This window comes from Notamacropus eugenii, chromosome 3 (genome assembly GCF_028372415.1).
Source record: "Notamacropus eugenii isolate mMacEug1 chromosome 3, mMacEug1.pri_v2, whole genome shotgun sequence".
NCBI classification, from domain to species: Eukaryota; Metazoa; Chordata; class Mammalia; order Diprotodontia; family Macropodidae; genus Notamacropus; species Notamacropus eugenii.
The window spans coordinates 459,406,047-459,430,896 of NC_092874.1; the positions used below are offsets into that span (position 1 = coordinate 459,406,047).

The following is a 24,850-nucleotide window of genomic DNA, read 5'->3' on the forward strand; positions in this document are numbered from 1 at the left end:
GAAGTCTTGAATAGCATTTTGAGGGAGAGGTATGTCCAGAAGTGGGAAAGCCCAGTGTGCAAACTTCCAATGATATAGGGCCATAACTTATCCTAGAACATTCCATGCAGGACTTAAATGTTAAACAACTTGACCATGGTTCTATAGCTACTATGTGTCCAGGGCAGGACATTAACTCTGTCTTCTAGACTCCAAAACCAAAGCTCTAACCACTGGGCTGAGTTGCTCCTTCTGATCAATATACAAAAATGGGGAGCATTACCTTTGGACTGTGAGTAGACGCATTAAACATAAAAGTTTTATAATTTGTAAAAAATTAGGTTCAATAGTTCTTTAAAATGCTGTTTCTTTGTGAAAGGAAGAACATTAAATGCCATTTTGAAAAGTACAACCTGAGAGAAAATTTCCCTTAGGAAACTTTGCCCATTGATTTTCTATTTCAATTTTCAATTCATGTGCTAACCCTCTATGAAAAGATTCCCATCCTAAAAAAATTGCTAAGTGGTTTTTAAAACAACTGACCAATCAATCCTACGTGAGCAAAATTAAATAGGACCTAAGAATAAAGAAAGACAATTTTCTTTGTTGGCCTTCTCTCTGCTCTTTATATACGGTACTCTTATTTCTTATCTCTTTACCTTGGCACTGGACAGCTCCCATGCCTGGAATGCACTCCCTCCTCACCTGCCTCATAAAACTTCTTTCTTCTTCAAAGCATAGTCCAAGCTTTACTTTCTATGCAAAATCTTTTCTGATGCCACAACTGGTAATGCATCCTCTCTCTAACTACCTCTTTTTATTCTGTATACATACACACATTTACATAGATATGTGTGTGCTAATTCCATCAATAGAAAGAAATCTCTTTGAAGGTAGGGATTGTTTAATTTAATTTTTTTTTTATTTTGATCCCCATTGACTAATGCCATAGATAAAGCTTAATAAATGATTGTTGAAGGTTTGTTTGATTTCTTGTTTCATGTTAATAAAAACAATCCTTTCCTCTATTTCCTCTTTGAGATCCCTTCTTTTCTTAGCACTTCATTCAGAAGGTTAACAGATAGAGCTTTAAATAAGAAAAGTATTTCTCCTGAAAGACCAGAAGAGAGAGTAGTAGATGGACCATGGATCTTGACTTGAAGAATGATCAATTATCAAGCAAATGTGTATAGGGGAAGAGAAAAAAGATGCCTTATGGCTGCTTTTATCAAACTCTGATAAATTATTAGTATACTAAATACTATTCAGATTATGAGGTATATATTGGTCCGTATGATTAACTTCTGTACAGCCAAAATAGGGTTCAGGACGATAGATTTTTGAGGTTTCCACTGCCCCAATGACTATGAAGATAGACAATAATGAGAAATTAATATGCTGTTGGTGGAACTGTGAACTAATCCAACCATTCTGGAGAGCAATCTGTAATTTTGCCCAAAGAATTATTAAACTGTCTATACCCTTTGACACAGTGATTCCACTATTAGTTATGTTTCCCCAGGTGATTAGGGAAAAAGGAAAAGAACACATGTTCTAAAATATTTACAGCTACCCTGTTTGTGGTACCCAAGAGCTGGATAGGATACTGAGGGGATGCCCATCAACTGAGCAATGGCATTATGGCATATGATTGTAATGGAACACTACTATGCTATAAAACAAATGATGAGTTGGTTGGTTTTAGAAAAACATGGAAAGCTTTGGATGAAATAATAAATACAATGATTAGAATCAAGAGAATATTGTACACAGTAACAGTGATAGTTTTTAAGAACAACTTTGAACGACTAAGCCATTTTGACTATTATAAAGACTCAAATCAACCACAAAGGACCTGTGAAGGAAGACACCATACATTTCCAGAGAAAGAACCGATAAACAGATGTGTACATACACAAATACGTATAGTATACAGTTATGTGTGTACTGTACATATGTACATACTATACATGCATACCTTATGTATATACACATATGCTATATGTGTGTGCTACATATATAAATATATAGTATATGTGTATATACACATGGTGTATATATGCATATTTGTGTCTAATGGTAGCTTTCTCTAGGATGTAGTAGGGAGAAAACAAAACAATATTACCCAACAGAAAATAAAAGTAAACTTAGAAGGAAGCACAGAAAATCAGGGTAGCTTTGAAAATGATGTGTAATATCAAAAAGAGTAAACAGCATGAAATGAAAATGCGTTCTGTACATGGAACTTTTTGTGCCTCTTTATACTTAAGTTCAAAATGAATAAAAAAGTTGAAAGATAGATAATGATTCAGTTAAATTCAACAAATCTTTATTAAGTACTAACACATGCTGTGCTTGCTTTCTAGGACAAAAATTCAACAGTTTCTGTAATGCGGAGTGCTTGCAGGAAGGATATATCATTTACACAGATAAATGTAAATTCCAAGAGAGCTTAAACTGAACCTGAGGGAAAAGTCTCATGGAGGATGAAAGTACTTGGCTTGTAAGCAAAAGGCAGCTTCCTTCTCAAGATCAGAAAGCAGCCCAGTTCCCTAGAATCACCATTTCTCTTTGGCTTCCAAGAACTCAAGCTGTCCCTAGAGGTCTGAACAAGAGCACAGTGGCCTCTCAGGAGGTCCTCTACAATGGCTATTACTTTGCATCCTTGTATGGACTGAAATGGGGAGGGTAATACAATACCACCACCACCCCAAGTAATGGAACGAAAGCAGATCCTGTGGTTGCTAGACCAGACTGGTCTATTTGTTTTTCCTGGTACGTGACAGGAAGCTGTTCCCTATACTGTCCCTATGCCTGGAATGCATTCCCTTCTTACCTCTTTGCCTCTTCAAATCTCTAGCTTCCTTTAAATGCTAACTCAAGTGCCATCTTCCATGACAGATCAGCCCAGTTGCTGTTCTCCTCTGCCCCCAATTTTATTTTATCTTTTTGCATTTTCTATTTATGTGCCTGAACATACATTGAATCTTCTGAAGGGAACATATGGTCCTTGATGTCAGAGGCTGTTTCATTTATGGTTTTGGAAGGGTGAGGGGGATTGTATCTTCAGTACCTAACACAATACCTGGCACATATTAAGATCCCAATAATTATGGAATGATTGATTGTGAAATTTCCATCAAAAATATAGCCAGAAACTTCGCACTGAACCCAGAAATGCCTTTCTGAATGAAAATCTACCTGAGGTTCAGTATTTGGCTATAATGCCCACTGAAAAAGAAAAAGAAATCCCATGCTCATTGTTTAGTTTGCATAGACATCTCACAGAAACAATTATGCATACATTTTATAAGTTCCAAATGGGAGTCTCCTCTTCCCTCATCTGAATTCCACATATAAATTTTCATAATCTTGAACTCCATCCACAAGCCTCCAGGTGCCAGTATAAAATGCGGATTTGGGCTTTTTAATAGCACAGGGATTTCATTTTTTTGACTTGCAGGTGAGAAAGAGCTAAAACTGCATTCCATTTGCAATCCATAAGTGCATTTTTAATATAATATTTTTATTCAAGAGGGCCCCGGGGTAATATATTGGAAATGCATTGTAATATGCTTGTAAAATATATATGGGCATCAAGGGGGAGAAAAGGATCTCCCAAAGAAGGTTATAGATCATGATTTGTGTGGCTGGATTAACTGTCCCATGGGATGGCAGAGAATCAGCTGCTGAGGGAAGAACATAAGTCTTTAAGACCATCCTCATCTCCAAACATGCCTAACCACAAAAGTCTGAGGTTACTTTCTGGATCTGGGCTTCACTGCAGGAGAGGTATATTATGAACCATTATTGACAATGTTAGCTTTTCATGAAAAGGATTTTCAAGAGTCAACCAATATCACTGAAAATGGAATGAAGACCTGTCCCCTGGAAATTTGGGTTATGTTAACTATTCAGTCCAGTCAACTAAAACCACTGAAAGAATCTTACCCTATCAAAACCACTGAAATCTCTACTAGGTGATCATAAACAAGTTCTTTGAGAGCAGGGACCCTTTTGTGTCCAATTTTGTACGTCCCTTAGTGCCTAGGACGCTGTAAATGTGTCCTAGAGCACAAAAACATTCAGAAAGCATTAATGTGTCAGGAACCACTATGTGCCAAGATTGTCCTGCAAACTGTGGATACAAAGGCAAAAACGAAGTAGGGCTTGACCTCAGAGGTCTTTCATTTTCAAGGCGGAGAACGCACATGGACATATTTTGGTATGCAGGAAAGAGCATTCGAATCAGAAGATGTGTCCTAGGTCTCATGCTGACTACCTCGAACAAGTCAATTCCCCTCCCTTGGTCTTTTAGGCTAAAGGAGCCCTTCCAACTTTATTTCTGTGATACTGTATGTAGACATAGAATACAAAATAAATATAGAGGAGGCAGCTGGGAAATGAAGAAAGTCTTCATCAAGGAGATGGCATTTAAAAGCTGAGCTTTGAAGGCAGCTAGAGTCATCATGTTTCAGACTTGGAAGTGTAGAGACAGGGGCAATGGCGTCTAACACATATCACTGTGAACTCCTAACATTAAAGGAAATAATGTTGTGACATGACCAGTTGGTGCTAAAGGAATGTAATTACTGGAGAGGGGATGGTTGGAGGACAGGGAGACTGGAAGGAAAGGGCACCAACATGGGACTAAACAGAGTCGAACAGACACTATGGCTGGTAGGAAACAACAACAGCTAGTATTGATAGAGTACTTTAAGATCTGCAAAGTGCTGTATAAATATTAACTTATTTGATTTTTACAGCAACTATGGAGGTAGGTGCTGTTATTATCCCAATTTTACAGAGGAGGTAACTGAGACAGGAAGAGGGTAAGTGATTTGCTCAGGGTCACACAGTTTGAAAGTCTCTGAGTCAGGACTTGAACTCAGATCTTCCTGACCCCATGTCCAATATTCTATCCACTGCACTATTTCCCCAGATGAATAACAATAATGGCTTTAGTAGGAAGGAAGAAATGATACAGGCTGAACCCCCTCAGCTAGGGAGTACACGGACTGGTCTGAGGGAGCCTTGGGTCACGTAGGTGAGCGCTGAGATGTGCTAAGGGGAGAAAGTGCTGAGATGGCTGGGATGCAATTCACTGCAACTAAACTGGCTAGATCCACTAATGGGTATGTATGCATGGAAAGCAAAAGTAGAAACAGAAGCCCAAACAATGCCAAGATATTCACTTCAATCCTCTGTGACAGCAAAAGTGTATAAACACTGGTTAAGAATGGTTGGGGGAAAAACTACAGTATATGAATGCAATGGAGCATTATTGTACAGTAAGAAATGAGAAATATAAAGAAAGAGAAACATGGGAAGATTTTAATGAACTGATGCAGAGCAAAACAAGCAGAATTATGAGAATTGTACACACATATGTATCCATATGCATGCATAAACACATGCATATAGGTGTACGTATGTAACTACAGCAATGCTACTGAAAAGATCACTGAAAGGAAGAGAACTTCTGAGTAAAGAAAGCCAGTGATGGTCTTGGAGAAAGCACAATGAAACATACTTCCTCCTTCATGGCACAGAAGAGATAGATTACTAAAATGAAATACTATATATATTTTTCAGATAAAATTTCATTTTTTCATGTTTTCAGTCAATTATTTTTCTTTGTCATAATTGTGTTCTATATGGAACAAGATGGAAAGTCATTGTGATGTAAAGACAAAGGGCATATATTTATCTATCTCTATCACATATATACATTTGTATGTATGCATACATATTGTATATAGTAATGGACATACATATGTACACATATGTATATATTATATATTGTTATACACACATAGATGTTTAAAGATTAGGATGACAAACAGAGAAGATGGATGGATGGATGGATGGATGGATGGATGGATGGATGGATGGATGGATGGAGAACTAGATTAGAGGGGTCAGCCACCAAGTACACAGGACCTATAACAGTCCCAAGTACAGCCTGACCCAGATGAAAATATAATTGGTAAGTATGTAACAAAATAAATAAGAGGGCAATAGAACACGAACATTGTTGCATTTTAAAACTCGGTCAATATGGGGCCCACAGAGATCCTCATACATAGAGAGAGAGAGAGCAGTCGTCGCATTTCTATCTGAGTCTGTCAGTACCAGAGCAGATGACCTCTAAGATACTTTCCAGCTCTAAATCTATAAATCTATTAACATTTCTGTGAGGAATTTCTATAAAGAAAAGCTCTGTAATGCCCATTTCTTTTGAGACTAACTGCCCCATCCACAGGCACACTAAGCAATTCCTTGATACACCAACACCTCCCCCTTTCCTGTGCTGAAAAGGAGAAAACTTTATTTCTTTTTTTTAAGGGGATGGAAGGTGATTTTCTCTGTGATTTTATTGATACATTTATTCATGTACTTCCCCCCCACCCCGGGGCCATTTAGGGTTTTGTTGTCAGCTGCTCATCTCTACAAAAAATGTATTTGGCTAAAAGCAACTAGTAACTAACCCCCAATGTGTGCATGCTAAAGGGTTTGTTTCCTAACACAACTCCATCTCCAACTGAAATATGTAAAGAATGCAATGTAGAAGAGCCTGTCCAGCTACTGGATTAAGCGTCCAGTTGGCTATCGGGAGTAAAGAAAAAATTCCCCATTGTTTGGGTGACAGCTGGCTCCATTTGGTAGGTTTTATATACTACTCTAGGAATGGGAGCTAAGCCAGCTCCTGCCTTGCAATGTTTTCTCATTTTCCACTGAAGTCAGAGAAACACCCTCCATTTTCCTCCCCTTGAGAGGGACTCCCTGAAGGTTTCTTCAAGGTCTTCTGATTGAGGGCTTTGAGCATCTTCATCAAGAGTGAAAAGGGGAGGGATGCTGATTTAATTCCATGCATTAAGTACACAAGGGTTGGGGGGTGAGGGTCTTCCTGATCCTCCCATGGATCATCTCCCATGGTGCTTGGCCTGGCACTTAGGATCCATGGGGAGAGATCGCATAAAGGACAAAAGGGCATATGCCCAGCTCCACAGGCAGCTTAACGTACAGCAGATAACCCATTCTACAAACAACCTCCTAGGATGGCTATGGAGTACGTAGCTCTCTGCACCTGGAGTCAGTAAGGTCAGCATTCAAATCCTGCCTCAGATGCTTACTAACTGTGACCATGGGCAAGTCACTCGACATCAATTTCCTCATTTGGAAAGTAGAGATAATAAAAGCACCTACCTCCCAGAGTTGTGTTGAGGCTCAAACAAGATTTTGCGTCTCTGTGTGTGTGTACATGTGCACACATACACACACTTATCTATCCATCTATATTTATATATGTATATATATACATATATTTGCAAATCCCACATAATATATAATAATAGGACTTTGCAAAGGCTACATAAATACTACGCATCATTATGAGCCTGTGCTGTACTTCTCCTTTGTGTAGGCATAGGGAGGGTGTAGAGAAGGACATGATCTCTCCCCTTTAACTCCCCCTTTTAGCATCCCTAGTGTTTTTCAGAGCATGGTTCAAGTACCTCTGCCTACAACCAAGCCTCCCTCCCCTCTCCCCCCAGCCCTCCTTGAAATCACTATCCATTTCCTTGTGCACATATTTTATTATTCATTGGAACATAAGCTATTGGAGGACAGGCTCCATTTCATTCTTCTCTCTGTATCTCCAGAGCCAAACAATCAGTTCCTGGCACGTAGCAAATGCTGAATTGAGTTGAACTGGGCTACCTTCATTGGGCAGCCTTACTAAATCACAAAAAACAGAGATCTTAGTTATCAGTGGAGTTCAGTTCCCAACTTGGACTCCTTGGGAAACTTATTCAACAGGCCTTTATTAAACACTATGTGTTAGGTACTATGCCATGCACTAAGGATTCAGTGACAAAAAAAAAAGATGGAGCCCTTGTCCTCAAAGATCTTGCATCCTAGTAACACCACTAGGAATAATTGACACATAAGTGGTATTTGAAAGGTCACAGTGCATACAATACTTCATGATCTGAAAATGCCAGGAAACTAAGTTCTAGCCAACTTTGTTCAGGCTCAGAAACTGGTGGGAGGGGCCTAAGGAAGAAGGATAATATAATAGTTACATGTTTTGATCCCGTCCTTAGGGATGATAGAGACTAGACCTGAGATTTCCTTGGTACAGGAACTCCCAAATGAAGAAAGTCTTCAATTCTGGGGCTGTCAGTCCTTACCCATATCCCCTACACCTTCCTTACCTATTCAAAGGTTGCCAATCCCTAGCAGTCCCCCTTTATACCTTCCTCACCATTCTGCTTGCATTTGATTGCTGTGAGAACCTTTGGGAGCTCTGAAGATGTATCTGCCAGATGCAAACACTACGTAATTCTATCACAAACTCAGCAGAATTCGTTTTTCAATATTGGTGGCTTTCTCACTTTTCCCAGTCCGTCTGCTATGGGCAGATGAGATGTGTGTTTTTCACATAATGATATGGAGAACTGAAGAAGGGAAGTATGAACGTATATCACTAAGAAATATGAATCAAAACATGTCTGTGCCCGAAAGGTACCTTAGAGGTCATTTCATCTGTCCCTTCCTCCCTAAAGAAACTGAGCCCCAGAAATGGGGAGTGACTTGTGCAAGGTCCTACAGATCCTGTGAGGCAGAGCTAGGATGCTAATCCAAATGCTCTAACTCCAAATTCAGCATTCTTTCTACTATACCACTACTATTAAAAATAATTTCATTTGTCTAGAAAAAAATATTAGTTTCATGGATCCAGTAATTATGTTTAGAAATATATTCAAGGTTGATATGTGGTAACAATATTCAAAGGATCATAGAAAATATTTGAAAGTCATCTAGACCAACCCTCTCATATTATAGATGAAGAAAATGAGGCCCAAAGTATGCCTAAATGATTTGTTCATTCTCTTCCAAGAAGGAGTAAATGATCAGGAAACTGCATGATGGGAAAAGTTGATAGGCTAGACATACATTTGGGATAACAAGTGGATAATAGCCTGAGTGTTCTACTACAATCACCATGATGTCAAGAGGAAGACCTCTGGTGCAGTGGTTCTCAAGGTGGGGAAGCCACTGAGACTCTCAGTACTATTTTCATAATAATTACTGAGATGTTTCCCTTTCTAACTCAGGAAATAGTGACATGTAATATGTATTATAGATTATTGGATATATGTGTATAGTTAATTACCGTTAATTTTGGTTCAAATTAAAATTAGTTAAAAGTTTGCCTCAATAAATCAATGTTCCACCATTATGAAGAATTAAGTGTGCTGTATATTCATTCATTGTTGTGTCAAGCCCTGTGTCAGATGGTGGGTTAAGTACAATATTCAAGTGAATCTAAATGCATATATTCATGGAGTCCGCAGTCTGTCTGAATGATAATTCTCATCACACAGGACTTTTTTGTTTAAAGATACACATTTAATTGTCTTATTTTTTAGTTTCCATTCATTCTGTCCTAGAATTGACCTGCTCTTTTTAGAGTAATAGTCTTCTCTTTCTTGGCCAGGAGATTCTGGGCTTTTGAGACCATTTGTCCCATGTCAGATGTTCTTACTCCAGTATCTCTAAATTAGGGACCATGGATCTGTAGAGGTCTTAGGTCATGTAATGTTCCTATTAAGTTAAGCCTTAACAGACTTTGAATATTTCAAAATGGTTCATTTTCATGAATATTAAAAGTGTTTTCATTTAGCCGCACACCATGGGAAGACTACTTCAGAAGGTCAAATGGGATATAGATACAAATGAAGTAATCTTCCCTTCCACAATATTGTTAAGGGTCATAGGATCAAAATCAGTGAGAATCATAAATAAATTTTTAGATACTGTACCTCCTCAAGGCCCTGGGATTGCGTTGATGTAGGGAGTCCATCCAGCCCTGTAGATCACAACCTTCCTGAAAAATCATTCATCCTCTACTAACCAACCCTCCAGCAATAATCACTCAGAATTTATTGAGGCTGGCCCTGGGGCATAGGGTCCATTACTGAGTCTTTATTCAAACATTGTCTATCTTAGTAGACCCTTTAGAAACTTGAACTTTGCTGGCACAGCCCTCTAGAACCCCAAAGTGGTCTCCATGCCATGATTGGAGGAGACCTCAAGTGGAAACAGAATGTGATCTGAAAACAATAGATGTGCTTGCTTCTTTGGTAGACCTGTTACTGGGATGGATTTCTGCGATCTCATCTTTGTTGATGTTCTTTCTAATGAAACAGAACCCAATCCATCCAGGCCTACTCATCCTGTGCAATTCACGTCCATGTACTTCAATGCATACTCTTTAGAGAGGTAATTCAACATTCTGGGGAGACCTTCCCCTAGACTGATTGACACTGAATGGATCCTGACAGAGGACCAGCAATATCCTTTGCTCTCTCTCTAAAAAAATAAAATAAAATTACATAGGATTTATAAGTTAACGGTTCTCCATAAATAGTCCCCTTTCTTACCATTTGTAATACACACATACATACATACATACACACATTTGTATATAATATATATGAGGTAGTACAGTGTGATAATAATAATGAGCTAACACTTATATAGCTCTTTAATGTTTGCAAATCACTGGATATTAATTTCCTCATTTTATTTTCACAACAGCCCATGAGGCAGACACAATTACTTTTCTACTTTACAGATGAAATAACTGAGGTTCTTTTCACAATAATCCTGTAGGCTGAAGTGCCAATCATGCCTACTCTGAGAGTTGTGAAGATCCAGTGAGATAATATTTGTAAAGCACTTTGCAAACGCTAAAGTCCTATGTACATGCTAGTTAACAGTACTATCAGATGAAGACACTAAGGCTCACAGAGGGTACTTGATGTGCCCAGAGTTAGGCAGCTGGTAAATGTCTGAGGCAGGGTTTGAACTTAGACTTTCTTGACTCCAAGGCAAGTGCTCTATCTACTGTGCTACCTTGCTGCCTTATAATGGCCAGACAGCCAATCTTAGAGACAGGAAAACTTGGGCTCGGCCTCAATTCCCATCCTCTGACACACACATTGTGTCACCCTGGGCAAATCATTTTAATCTCTCAGGGCCCCCAAGGCAATTTTTTTAAGACTACAAGATGCAGAGTAGATGTAGATCTTCACTGGGATAGAAATTTACTCAACTGAGAATTCTTTGTGCCAGTGAAATCGCACTGGTCTAGACAAAGAAGAATTAGTTGGCTGTTTCAAAAACAGGGTCCACAGGTCACCTGTAGGCTAAGCCCATTTAATTCGTTCCTTGCCTTCGTCCCCAGCAAAGGCTAGTTCTTCATCATGTCACCTAAGACGGAATGGCCAAATGCCCAAAATCTGTAATGGTTTGGGAACCTCCCCAGCAGCCCATGTTCATAAATATAATGAATTACCCTGCTTCTGATCACCAAGAATCTGAACTAAACTTGGCCCCAAATGTTCCAAGAAAAAAAACGGTGACTCCATGGTTCATGGTATTATTCACTTCACTTCAAATTAATTTCATGAGGAAGAAAACAGATTAATTGTAAAGACATCCAAAATGATGGGTTTTCCTTTATGGCCTTTGGCTTCAGAACAAAGTACCTCTCTTTTTTGAAGGTCTTTGTTAGATCAAGAGAGAGAGAGAGAGAGAGAGAGAGAGAGAAATTGGAAATGTTCTTTAGGTAACATTTGGCTGGTTGGAAGACTAGACATTCACCAAGGAGGGGTCAATTAAAATATAAACTGCTCAGAGAGAATTCTTATTTTCATTTAGGAATCATTTTATAAGTAGGAGAGCAACCATCCATTAATGTGGGGATGACAAATAAGAGTTCTCATTGTTAGAATTTTTTTTTTCCACCCGAGTAATTCTATCTGGTCTGAATTTTCTGAACACACTGCATACCTCTGTGATTATGTATTTCTCTCTACAGTTCTGCCAAATACATACAGCCTCCTATCTGCAATTTGACCCTGGCAGAGACCACCCTGGTGTTCTAGCTTACACCATCCTCTAAGGTGTCACCCAGCACAACAGTGCATCCAAGAATGGTCTGCTTCCATTATATTCTGGGATTGAGTGGCCTTTCCATGGGTTGGTATGCAACTGGATAAGCAAGGTCAAGCAGTATCACTCGGGGGTGGAGGAAACACTTGTAAAGAGCTTTGAGTCCTTCAGATAAGCAGCTCTGAGTGACCATGGTGACATTTCCTTTAAAACCAAGCACCAACCAGAGAATAAAGAGAACATCGAGGAAAAGATAGGATGAGAGAAGAGAAAGGAAGGATCAAAGAAGAAAGACAGAAAAGATTTGACCAGCATTGAAATGGAGGCTAGGGATAATATATGATAAAATTACTTAAAGAACAGAGAGGATGAGAGCAGGACAAATGGAAACTGGAGTTTTAATTAACATTTTCTGAGAGCATTCGAGAGAATCCAATCCAAGCTCAATGAAATTTTAAAAGCCCATGATTCTAGAATCTCAGAGTTGGAAGGATCACAGGATCATTGATTTTGAGCTGCAAGGGACCTCAGAAACCATCTCGTCTGATCCTCTCATTTTCCAGATGGAGAAACTGAGGCCCACAGAGGGTGTGACTTGCTCAAGGTTACACAGGAAATAAGTGGCAGAATCAGAACCTCAGCGGAAATCAATTCAACCCACAGCTGTGAAAGAATGTCAGCTATAACACAGTCAATAAGCGATCACTTACCCTTTGCTTAGAAACAAAGAAAAGGCTACCTTCCAATACAGCACAGGAACTAGTTAAGCTTTTCTTATCCTTCACTGACCAGAACCCTCCTCCCCTTAACTATGTTGTACTTCTTCGTATTAATTTTCTTTCTATGCATTCTGCATATACTCATATATGTGTATTTGTTGTCTCCCCCATGCAAATATAAACCTCTTGAGTGCAGGGATTATTTCACCCTTTGTACTTCTATCCCCAGCATCTAGCCCAGTATAGGAAGTTCCGGTTAATAGACAGAACTTCAAGAAAGTCTCCGGAACTAACCTTTGCAATTTGTTGTCTGTTTTGTTCTGGTTTTTTTTGGTTGTTGTTGTTGTTTTGGACCCTGTACATTGAAGTCCCTTTTACCATCAAGTGTCCTGAACATTTTCGCTAAGGCACCGTAATGATTCTTCCTATAATAATGCAAGCTTCCATTTATAAAGAACTTGTAAACTTGCAAATGGTTTACATGAACAATCTTATATGAATATTGCAACAAGTCTGCAGAAGGAGTGCTCAAGGTCTCAAAGCCTCATTTTACAGGTGAACAAAACACATGCTGTAAGAAGATGAAAGCTTGCTCACGGGCAAACAGCTGGTAAACATCCAAGGCTGTTTTGAACCCAGCTCCTGATACAATGGTATTCTCTGGATTCTATAGTAATGTTTCAAAATTCAAAAGCATCACTGTTTTCTCAGCCTTCAGTAATGAGCTGGTATTTTCAATGAACACAGCAAATTTTGATCAAATTGGGCAATGCCAAGGCATTATGACTTCCTCAGTATATTCTCAAAGGGCTAAGAACTTACATGCAAACTCAAGGACCTCCTGGGTCTGAAGCACATTTTACCCAGTGATCATTAGCCTGCCCCAAAGAGAAATAGCAGCAGCTGAAGTCAGACTGAAGTGAGGCACACCAGAGTTCTAATCTTAGCTCTGCCATGGTGTGACCCTGGGTAAATCACTTAAACTGGGATTCAGTTTCCTCCCCTCTAAAATGAGAGGATTGTACGAGAAAGCCTATAAAGTCCTTTCCAGCTGTCTGTCTCTGTTTCTCTGCCCCTCTGTGCCTATACTATGTTTCTGATGATCTCTCAGTCTTCTGAGCAGTACAGCTCATACAGTCAATAGCTCATGCAGGCTATACTTTCTGTCATGCAGGTCTCTTCTACTGTGGACTGGGGTGATTTTTGTATATTTGACCTTTCCTCCTCAAACCTTCTATAACCCATCATTAGGGAACTGGGGCACAGGCCTCCATTCTCCTATGCCATCGTCCTCCACAACTGGAAGGAGGAGGGGAAAACTGAGATTTACACATATAACAACTTAAAGTTTGCAAAGTATTTCACATTCATTAAAATTCACAACAACCCCATGGGGTAGACACTCCATGTATTATTAAAACCATTTTACAGATGAGGAAACTGAGCCTCTATGAGATGAAATGATTGGAAAACTGAGTATTTTATCCATTGCTGTCAAGACTTCTCAAGACAGTAACACCATTACAAAATACTTTCCTGTCACAAGAAAAACCCAAGAACTAGCTGATCATCTGTTTGCAATGCAACTTTGAGTCTCTCCAATAAAGGTTTTACCTAAAGGCTATTATTTGTTACTGAAACATTATTAATGTCTAAGAAAAAAAGGGAGGTGAGTAGGGAAAGACTGAGAGGGCAAGGCTTAAAAAGCATAATTGCATTTGACTCATCTCTAAAGCCTGACATCATACTGTTATGGAAACATGACTAGGGTATTATAAAACATTCACAGCCACATCACTTGACATCTTTATGTTCCAGAGAGGAGCATGATTTCATCACGTCACAATGAAGACAACTGTCTGTTGTGGGAGATATCCGCATAGCTGCCTGCTTTGAAGCGTATTCATTTTAAAACCTCAAATTAGTTTGGTTTCTCATTGATGCCTAGATGAGCTGTAGCATGATTGCTTTCCTGCTTATGTGTCTCTAATTGGGGGTCTTGGTTAAAGAATGGAAGGAGAGGTTGCGTGAGGCAGTGTGTGTGGTACAGTGGGGAAGGCGCCCGACCAGGACAGAGGAGACCTCATTGGACTCAACCAACAGTGGACTTTGGGACCTTGAGCATTTAAACACGGATTCAACAATTCCATAAACATTAATTAGTTAATATAACGAAGACCCTTGTTCATTGTACCTATCTCTTTCCTCTGTCCTAACCCACGGAGCCTAGCTCAAGCCCTCACCAGAGACCCTTGGGGTATTATGTGTTCCATCACTTTCAATGGCTCCCATGCTCACAAAGTGATGGAAGCCCAGACTATTGCAATAACCTTCTGATAGATCTCTCTGCTCTCCACACAGCTGCCAAATCCATATTCCCAAGACAAAGATCTCAACACATTATTTCCTCTATTGAAAAGTCCTCAGTGATTCCATATTTCTTTTAAGATAAAATATAGACTCCTCAGTTTGACACAGAAAGTTATTCCAAAAATCTTACTCTCATTTTTCCTGTCTTGTTTCAGGTCATTTTCACATATTTTTCTTTGCTATATGCTACATATCTTCCCTCGATCCATGCTTTTGCACAGTATGGTTTTCCTACCCCTTAAATTCACTAAAGTCTTAAGGGATCTCACAGCCTTGAAGGTTCTTCAGCTATCCCTCTGGGAGAAGTCTTTCATGATCCTGCCAGTGTCTAGCATCTATAATTTTCCCAAGATATTCTCGCATTATAGTTATATGTTCACATTATACCTCCCTTCCCCATACACAACTACCCATGCCCAGTAGAAAGTAAGCTTGCTGCAGGTAGGAGTTTGTCTTTCTTCTTTGAATCACTGAGGCCCAGCACATTGCCTTGTCAGTGATATTTGCTTAATCCAATATCTACTGGATGTTGGAGATACTGGAGATACAAAGACAAAAATGGGGAAAAAAGTGCCTGTCCTCAGGAAGCTTACATTCTAGGTAGGAGATACAACAGGCACACAGATAAATAAATATAAAGTAAATTTTTGAGGTGGAGGGAGGGAGAATATTTAACAATTGGCAAAGATTAGTTAAAAAAACTCTTGTGTAGGAAGTGCCACCTGGGATGAGCCCAAAAGGGAGCTAGGGATTCCAATTAACAGTGGAGAGGAGAGAAAGCAGAAGAACAGCCTGCATAAATATTGGTGGAATTGAATGAATCGATTCTTTAGCATTATTCTCCTTATTGCTAGTGTTGCTGTCATCACACACCCAGCATAAATGTGAGGACCAAATGTTGGAGCCTTTCCATTTCTAGAACAAGACACAGACTGAAAACACAAGGGAAAGGAAATCAGTTTCCTCTTGTTGAGAATTCTTCCCCCTCACTCACACTCACACACACACACACACACACACACCCAACACTGAAAAGAAATTTAACATAATGTGAATTCCATATGTCTTAGCTTTGTATTTCAACTTCATTTGGCCATAAAAAATTAGTCTTTCTGGCTCACCCCCAGTTGAAGCTTAAATAGGTCATATCTCAAGCCCAAATCCCTCCTCAAAATCCTCACACACCTGCATCATTCCACTATGCAAGGCACAATTTATTAGCTTTAAAAAAATGAGTACAAAGATCCACCTGGGAAAAGCAGCCCATGTCCTGAGAGGGAGAGGCAACATGTTATAGTGCATAGGGCACTGGACTTAGAGAGACCTGGATTCCAACCTTGCCTCAGACACTTAGATCACTTAACTATTCCATGCCTCAGTTTCCTCAGCTGTAAAAGAATAAATTAGACTCAATGGCCTCCAAAGTCCTTTCTAGGTCTCTTCTATCATTCTTTGAGAGAAGTAGACCTGTGTGCTGTGGAGGAGTCCAACCTCAGAATGTGTTAGGGAAATCAGAAGCATGCACTGAACAGCTAAACCCCTCCCGTAGAATCATGGTGCATTTCATTATGGAATCTCACATAAGAAATTTTGTGTAAATCAAAGTGAATTAGTAATTATCCCTTCAGTCACACTGCAGCAAGCTTTAATAGATCGCACGCCCTCCATCCTTTCCTTTCAGCATGACTGACGGGCTCTTGGTAATCACAGAGCAGAGTTCGAATATTGGAATTGGAAGCCAGATAGCTCACAAGTATTGTCAAGGAAAACAGCTAGACCAAAGATGTGGGAAGCTGTTTTGCTCTAGTTATGCTGTTTGGAATTTGGAAAGAGACACATGCTACACTCAAGAGGCATCTTAGGGCTGTGCGTTTCCAATTGGATGGCCTTAGTGTTGGGGGAGCAGTTCTTCTTTCATCATTCATCTTTCCAGAATGGATTACTATCCCCTGAATATATTTACCATGAGAATTTGTTTTCTAGCCCAGCTATTTAATGGAGAGAAGAAGTTATGATGTAGAGAATGTCCAGTCAGTCAATCAACTTCAATTTTCTGTGGACCAGACACTGTACTAAGCACTGGAGATAGAAAATGGGACAAAAGATGGTCCCTACCTTCAAGGAGCTTATAATCAAATCAACAACTCTTTCTGTAACTTCCCATCTTACAGAGTTATCTGGGACATAGACTTGACCCTTGAGAGGCAATCCTGCCCTGTGTACCCTGTGCACAAGTGTAATATTTTCCCCAGTGAGCTGCTCATACAGTTAACATATTATCAAATTAAAGTCATCATCATAAACATACATTGGTATTGGGTTGTTTCCTACCTGATATTTTGAGCACATGGACTCCTAGAATTTAATCCTCTTCAGTCTTCCCCATCTTCTTCCTAGGGAAAGCCACAGAGAACAGAAGCTTACATTTTAGGTGGCTTCCTTCTCATTTCCTCCCTCTCAGATGACCCTCCTTCCCCCTTCAGTATAGTTTGCCTCTACCAAAAATGTTTCACACCCTTGTGCTGCACACATAATTGCCTTAAGAACCTCACCAAGGAGTCCAAGCATGGCAGAGGTGCCACCATCCTGAGCTTTTGAGCCCAAGGCAAAGTGAACTCCTCCTGGGCTCCTTCCTTGTAAAGTGGGGCTTACTCACCTGAGATACACAATGGGAATGAGATGTTTCTCAAGAGAGCAGGGGTAATATTTTATAAAAAAGCTACATCATCCTATTGAAATATCCCAAAAACAATAGTGTTAGTAAAAAAAAAAAATGGGAATTGGAAAGAAAAAAAGTAGGGGAGCAGGGGTGGGTTAAGGAAGGGAGGAATCATGGCACATCTAAAAATTGCAGGACAGGTGAAGGGCTAATTCCTGCTGACCAAAACCAAAAGGAAAATGTTTAGTCATATACAAAACCCTTTTCATATTGGACTAGATAAAAAAGTTATCAGCAACGGCCTGCTTGGAAATGAGATAATTGATCTTCATAACAACCAGTAACTCTGAATCAGTTTCCACTCAAAGAAGTTACCAAGCATTAGGTGTTCCTCTGGAGAAGCATATCCCCTTCTTACTGTGTTCACAGGACTTTAGCCAGTCATTCGAACTTATCTCTATGATTCAGGATTCTCAGCCCTGTTCTCCATCAAATCACAAAGCAAGAAACAAACTGGGAGCTAGATGGAGCATTTGGGTATCTCTTTAAAAAAAAACTATATGGAGAATAAAACTGTTGTTGACAAGAAACAGAATGAAGGGTTTCACTAAGCTATCTTATAGTGTTCTGATAAATAATTAACAATTTTACGATTTTTTTTGAGGCAATTAGTGGAGAAGTGATAGAGCACCAGATGTGGAGTCAGGAAGACCTGGGTTCAAATCTGGCCTCAGATGCTTCCTAGTAGTGCGACCCTGGGCAAGCCACTTTTCTCTGCCTGCCTCAGTTTCCTAAACTGTAATATGGAGGTAATAATAGCACCTACTTCACAGGCTTGTTGTGAGAATCAAATGAGATAAAATTTTTTAAAAAGCACTTAATGCCTGGCACGTAATAGGCACTACATAGATGCTCACGTCCTTTCTTTTCTATATTCCCAAATAAAGTTTTCATTATAAAAAAAAAACCTTTTATTTCTTATGTGACCATCACAGTATACTCTAGAACAGTGGAATCCAACTCAAATGGAACAAGAATCCTAAACTGCACATAGGAATCCATGTGGGCTGCATATTGGCTTAGAAAACCACATATTAATGTTATCTATGTTTTACTGTATTTTTATTTATTTTCTTAGACATTTCCCAGTTATCCTTTAATCCGGTTCAGACAGCACTCGGGAGTATTATGGGCTGCAGGCAGGCTACATGTTTGTCACCTCTGCTTTAGGATTTACTTCCTCTCACATTCATATTTCATGAAATATTTCATATTTCAATTTCACATTGAATACAGAATATGAAAGGGTTTACTGAAACCTAGGGAGTACAGGTCAGAAAAACAAATTCCAACCCCTGTTCTAGAGTCAGGAAGACCTAAGTTTGAACACCATCACAGATGCTCACCATCTGTATGACCCTGACCAAGAAACTTAACCTCTCAGTTTCCTAGGTGGGCTTAGTTTCATATTTTCTAAAATAGGGATAATAATAGCCCCTACCAGACAGGATTCGATGAAGGCACAGCATCCAAATCTCATCCATTTGGTTTGGTTGGCAGAAATTAGTCCTTCAACTATCTCACATTTTTCAGATGTATTAAGGCTCTTTCTTCCCTCCCCCGCCCCCACCCCAACTCTGTATTCACTGTTCTCTCTTTAGTCCACAATCTTTGATCAAAGGTTATAATGGAGATAGTCTTTTGGAAACCTTCAGTGCTATATAAATGTTAGCTATGTAAATGTTAGCTGTCATTCCCTCTGGGTTCTACTGAGTCATTGGCCAAATAATATGACACTTTCATTTGAGCTAATGCTATAACAGCTTAACTTGGGTCAAGTACTGCAATTAAATTTTTTAAAGGATCTTTACCCTAAAGTACTAACCAAGGTGGGAACTCTGGGCACCCAAGAAGCCTGAGAAATATCTGGGAAACATATTTGAGGTTCTTCAGATCACATCATGGAAGGTAGTTTCTACTTTTGTCCATACTTTGGATGGATCAGTGATCTCACCAATGTGGTATTTCCTTCAGCAATGCAGATAGCAACCCATCCATGGTTGTCCAAATAACTGATCCTTGTCCATAGCCTCTGGTAAATCCTCTATAGGTGTGTCCACACCAGCATTCTGGAGACCTCGATATCGCAGAGACCCATATGGTGCTTATTTCCTGCTCTTGCTCCATGGCCAACCCGAAATTTTTCCCCCTTTCTGGTCATTCATTTTGCTGACAGCATCCTTTGTATGATTATCTCTGCGTCATTCTTCCTTGCAATCTAGTAACGCTAAATGACTGTGCCCTTCTCCAGTTCCCTTTGGGTGGTCCTCAGTTTCCATCCTTTGGCCATTCTGGGACTCTCCTTATGATCAGTCAAAATCTGGGAAGCTTCCTTCATAGCCCTGCCCTCCAACTTCCCCCCTTCCCTCTTTATCCTTAGTTCATACCTATCTAGGGCAGAACAGGAGAAAGTAAGTTTCCTTCAGGGATACTTGGAAAAACAAGGAATCCATTTCCTAGAGTCAGACCATAAAAAGGGTTTACTGGCAGCTGGTTTTTGTATCATTTTTGTATCACTTTTCAAGTTTGAGACATAGACATATATAAAACAAATATGAATGCCTGATCAAGATCATACTTGCATGTACATATGAGCCAGCCAGTTAAACTATACCTAGACGTTTAAGACAATATATCTAGGAAGTATGGAAGCTGGAAGTAAAGTCCAAAGACCTGGGTTCAAATCCTATGTCTTCTTCTTCTTACCTGTGTGATTTTAGATATAACATTTAATCTGTCTGGGTCTGGTTTCTTCATCTATAAAATGAGGGGGTTGGGCTCATTGGTCTCTGAGGCCCTTTCCAGCTCTGTGTCTATGATATTGTGATATAGAAAGTAAGCAGGTTGGATCAGATAACCTAAGGAGCTTTCTGACTCTACCTCTAAACCTGTCATTCTATGAGTCAAGTCAAAGCACATGATTCTAGTAAGTGACATCTGTTAAGAACTCTCTGCAAGGTACTGTGGTAGCCAGACAAGTACATGGAGAAGTAAATGAGAAGTTTAAAGAGAATACAAAGTAATCTCCAAAGGTAGAGTGTACTAACAACTGGTAGGATTGAAAAAATGCTATGTGTAAATGGTGGCACCTGAGTTACGCTTGAAGGAAGCAGAGGATTTCCAGAGGGCAATGCAGATATGAGGAGTAAGTGCATTCTAAACATAGGGGGCATGGTATGGGAGATGGGCATCATCCACAAGGACCAGCTAGCTGGCCAGTTTGCCCAGAATGGAGATGATGTAAATAGGAGGTCACTTTTGAATTCATCTACTTTGAAGCAGTTCAAAAATAAGTGGGAGTTTTGCACGTCGGAAATGGTTTGGGGGGGGGGGTCTTTGCTAATAAATAACATGAAGATGACCCCTTTGTCCACATAAACAACCATAAAGTGAGTGGTGAAGAAATCTTTACCCCCTTCCTCTCCCAATTGGAGTGAATGGGCATTTAATTATTTTCTTGGTAGATTGACCTAGCTTTGAAGGAGTCCGGTGTCAGCTTTCATACATTTTCCCAGTGCATTTACTTTATAAAACTAAGGGAGGAAAGGCTCAGTAATCTAGGGAATTAAACTGCATTCAAATGAGATTAAGGATTTTGACTCACAGAAGCAAAGACAATCAGCAGCCTAACTAAGACTAGACAATTGTTCAGCAAACTAATCCAGCAATGGTTTGCACAAAGAGATCCACACTATTGGACAGCAGTGAGGAATGACCATTAAAGAAGCTGGACTATGGGATTAAGTTGGGGGAGAATGCCTCCCATCTTGGCTGAAGCCCCATCTTTCACTTCCTTGATTGTGAATATGGGCTTTGTAAGAAAAGCCATTACATGTGCTATGAGATACCTTTAGATCTCAAAATGTCAAGTAGGGTTAGCACCTCGAAAGAAGTCTTCCATTTGCTGAGATGACCTTGGAGGCCCTTTGAAGAAAGGACTGTACATTAGGAAAATCAGCCTGATGTTTGTCCAGAGGACTTTGCCCTGCTTTGCTCCAGGATCGTGTTGACCCTGGCTCTCAAAATGATTGGGCCCCAGAGTCAGGTGGAATATCCCACAAAGTATCACCTGGGTTTAATCTTCGAGATGCCGGACCAAGAGACTCCTTAGATATGGTGACATTTGTTTAAAAGACAGGGTATCCCAAAAGTCTTTGCAAAATTTTAATCTATTAAAGTTTCAAACTTCACAACGACTTTTGGGATACTCTGAACTTCCCAGACCACAGTGATTGATTCTGTTCATTGGGTCCTATAAAATTAAATGAGAAGCCACAAAATTGCAAAACGCTTAATAACAGTGTTCATATAGCACCGTGAGGTTGGCTGAGCACTTTACAAACACTATTTCTTTTTATCCTCATAACTAGGAGAGCTACGTATTTTTATTATAGTGAAATATACTGAAAGTGGGGCTGCATGCATAAATTGTATCAGATTGCTTATAATCTCAGGAACTGGGGAGAGAGGGAGGGACAGAATTTGGAATTCAAAATTTAAAAAAGTTTAAAAAATTATTTTAACAAGTAATTGGGGAAAAATAAAATATTTTATATATACATATATTTGTGTGTATATGTATATATATATATATATATATATATGTATGCATGTGGCACACACACACACAGAGGGAAAATGAGGCAGACGGTGCAAAGTGACTTACCTAGCGTCACACAGCTAGTGTCTGCAGCTGGATTTGAACTCTTTTTTTTCTTTTTCTGACTCAAGGTCCAGAGCTCTATCTACCATTATCCCCAACCACCTATCGTATTATTATTTATTATTTATCCTGAGTCAGGTGTATTTTACTTAATGAAATATCCAAATCATGCCTCTGACACCTACTAGCTATGTGGTTTACCCTGGGTAATACACTTAAGCTATGTCTGTCTCAGTTTCCTGTTTCCTCATCTGTAAGATGGAATCTGAGGTCCCCTTTGTGCTCGAAATCTACAACTGGTTGATTTGACTTTGCCTGTAGAGAAGACAGGCAACCAAAAATTCTTTTACTCTAATTAAGCCAGTCCCAGTCTCATTTCTCTCTCTTTGAATTAAACAACAAGCACCAACTATATGCAACATTGTATTAGATGCTAGTTTCATAAATGATATATATAATATATTCACATATATATGTGTATGTATAAGTATGTATACGTACATGTATGTACATACGTATGTACATACACACATGTATCCTGCCTTCAGGAACTATTTGAACTTAAATTAGCATATGGGAAAAATATATCAAATAAATTAATTTTTTCTTGGTGGGGGTGGGGAGAGTCAAAGGGCCACATGAATATAATGTACATTGGAAATCTTAAAGGGTCTATGAGTGCTATTTATTTTTCTTACTTTACAATTCACCTTGCATCACAAAACAGCAGAGTTTAGACTCAAAACTCAGGTTTATAGGAACAGAGAAGCAGAAGTAAATAAAACCTCAGAGGTCATCTAGTCCAGATCCTTCATTTTACACATGAATAAACTCGGTTTCAAAATGGAGGTAACTTGAGCAGACAGTAAGCCCAGAACCAGGATTTGAACTTGGATCCTGTGACTCGTGAACCTCTCCTTTTTTCCTATGCCCCACAACCTTTCCTAGCAAGATGACTCCTTCTTTAGGGGAAATTTTAGATCTCTTCATCTCCTTTTGGTCTTCTTTGGCTCATTGTTGGGCATTGGATATATGGCCTTCTTGGAATAACGTGTCTGTCATTACATTCCCCAGGAACTATAAAGCAAGGTTTGATGTTCTCCCCCTTTCTATTGTCAGGATGTGGCTTTAGCATGCCCAAGATCTTTGAAATGCATTCCTCCCATATGCCGTGTGCATGCTGAACATCTGGTATAGGTCAGAAGGGAGGCAATGATCTTTGTGTGTTTTTCTACAAAAATACTTGGAGAACGAGAAGGTGTGGTGTCATCTAGAATCATTAACTCCAAGACCATTGCTGAGAGTTTATCTCTGACCAGATGTGAAAAAGGAAAACATTAAGACAAGTTTGCTATGCTGGGCTAGAGTTTCAAGCAGTGAGTCAATTTAGAGGAAGACAGTCCAAGTGGAAATGAATATGGGGACCTCCAGGGTCAATTACTGTTGGGATTCATACTAGGAAATGAAAATGGGTGGAAAATTGGGGAAATTTTGAGGGAGATGAATACTGAATGAACTAGGATTCTGGAGAACTCATTTCTAGTCCTTGTTTCACTATAGTCTACTTCTGAGATTTTGCACATTTTGTGTGGGAGAGGAAAATCTGTGATTTAATCACTGAAGAGAAATCTGGCCATAGAAACTAATTTCATCCATGCAAAAATGCTACTCCTCTGTAACTCAGTTTATAGAGTAGTTGGGGTCACTGAGAAACCATGTGACTTCCCAGGTAGTGTTGGGGGGGGGGGGGCAAGCTTGAATCCAGATCTTCCTGAGTTCAAGATCAACCATCTGTATGCTGCATTGCTCCATGACTTGTACATGTTAGGGGTTTAATGAATGCACTGAATTGAAGTAAGAGTCAACATGGAAAAGAACTATGGAAAGAACATATGCTCTAGCAGGAGATGACCTAGGTTAAATCCCACATCCGATATCTGCTCCTTGAGTAGCCCTGGACCAGTGATATTGCCTCCCTGGTTCTTATTTGTCATCTATAAAATGAGAAAGTTGGACAAGATGGTCCCTTCCAACTCTAAATGAAAATCCTATAAATTGAATGACTATTCCCTCCTTCTGTTGGCCTTTTGTTCTTTCACTATGCAAAACTAAATCAGAAAGGTCGCAGTGGCCTAATCTTTTAAATCCCTGGACCAGAAGGAACAATTACCGAATCATGTAGCAAGGTTATATTTTTAAGTGACTGAATAAACTCAGCAGAATGAACCCTCTTAGGACATCAGCATTAAGGACAGACATGTTAAGTAGAGAAAATATTCAGTGTTCTATCGAGAGACAACTAATTAAGTCTAATTAAACACTTCACTCAGAGCAACCTAAGTCTAGTTAGAGCTGGTTCACCTCTAATTTGTCATGAACGACCATATTTTGATAATTATTTTTAAGGCATTTTGTATGTGAATGGCCAGATGC

At 39.4% G+C, this 24,850-nt stretch overlaps 1 long non-coding RNA gene across 21 annotated transcripts in view; it reads right to left on the reverse strand.

The window, feature by feature from the left end:
- Positions 1–24,850, reverse strand: part of LOC140497613 (uncharacterized) — a 414,232-nt gene that overhangs the window by 230,140 nt on the left and 159,242 nt on the right. For all 21 annotated transcript variants that reach the window (XR_011964788.1, XR_011964787.1, XR_011964786.1 and 18 more), the window contains one exon: positions 17,367–17,428. This is a non-coding gene — a long non-coding RNA (uncharacterized lncRNA). The remainder of the gene's footprint in view (positions 1–17,366; positions 17,429–24,850) is intronic.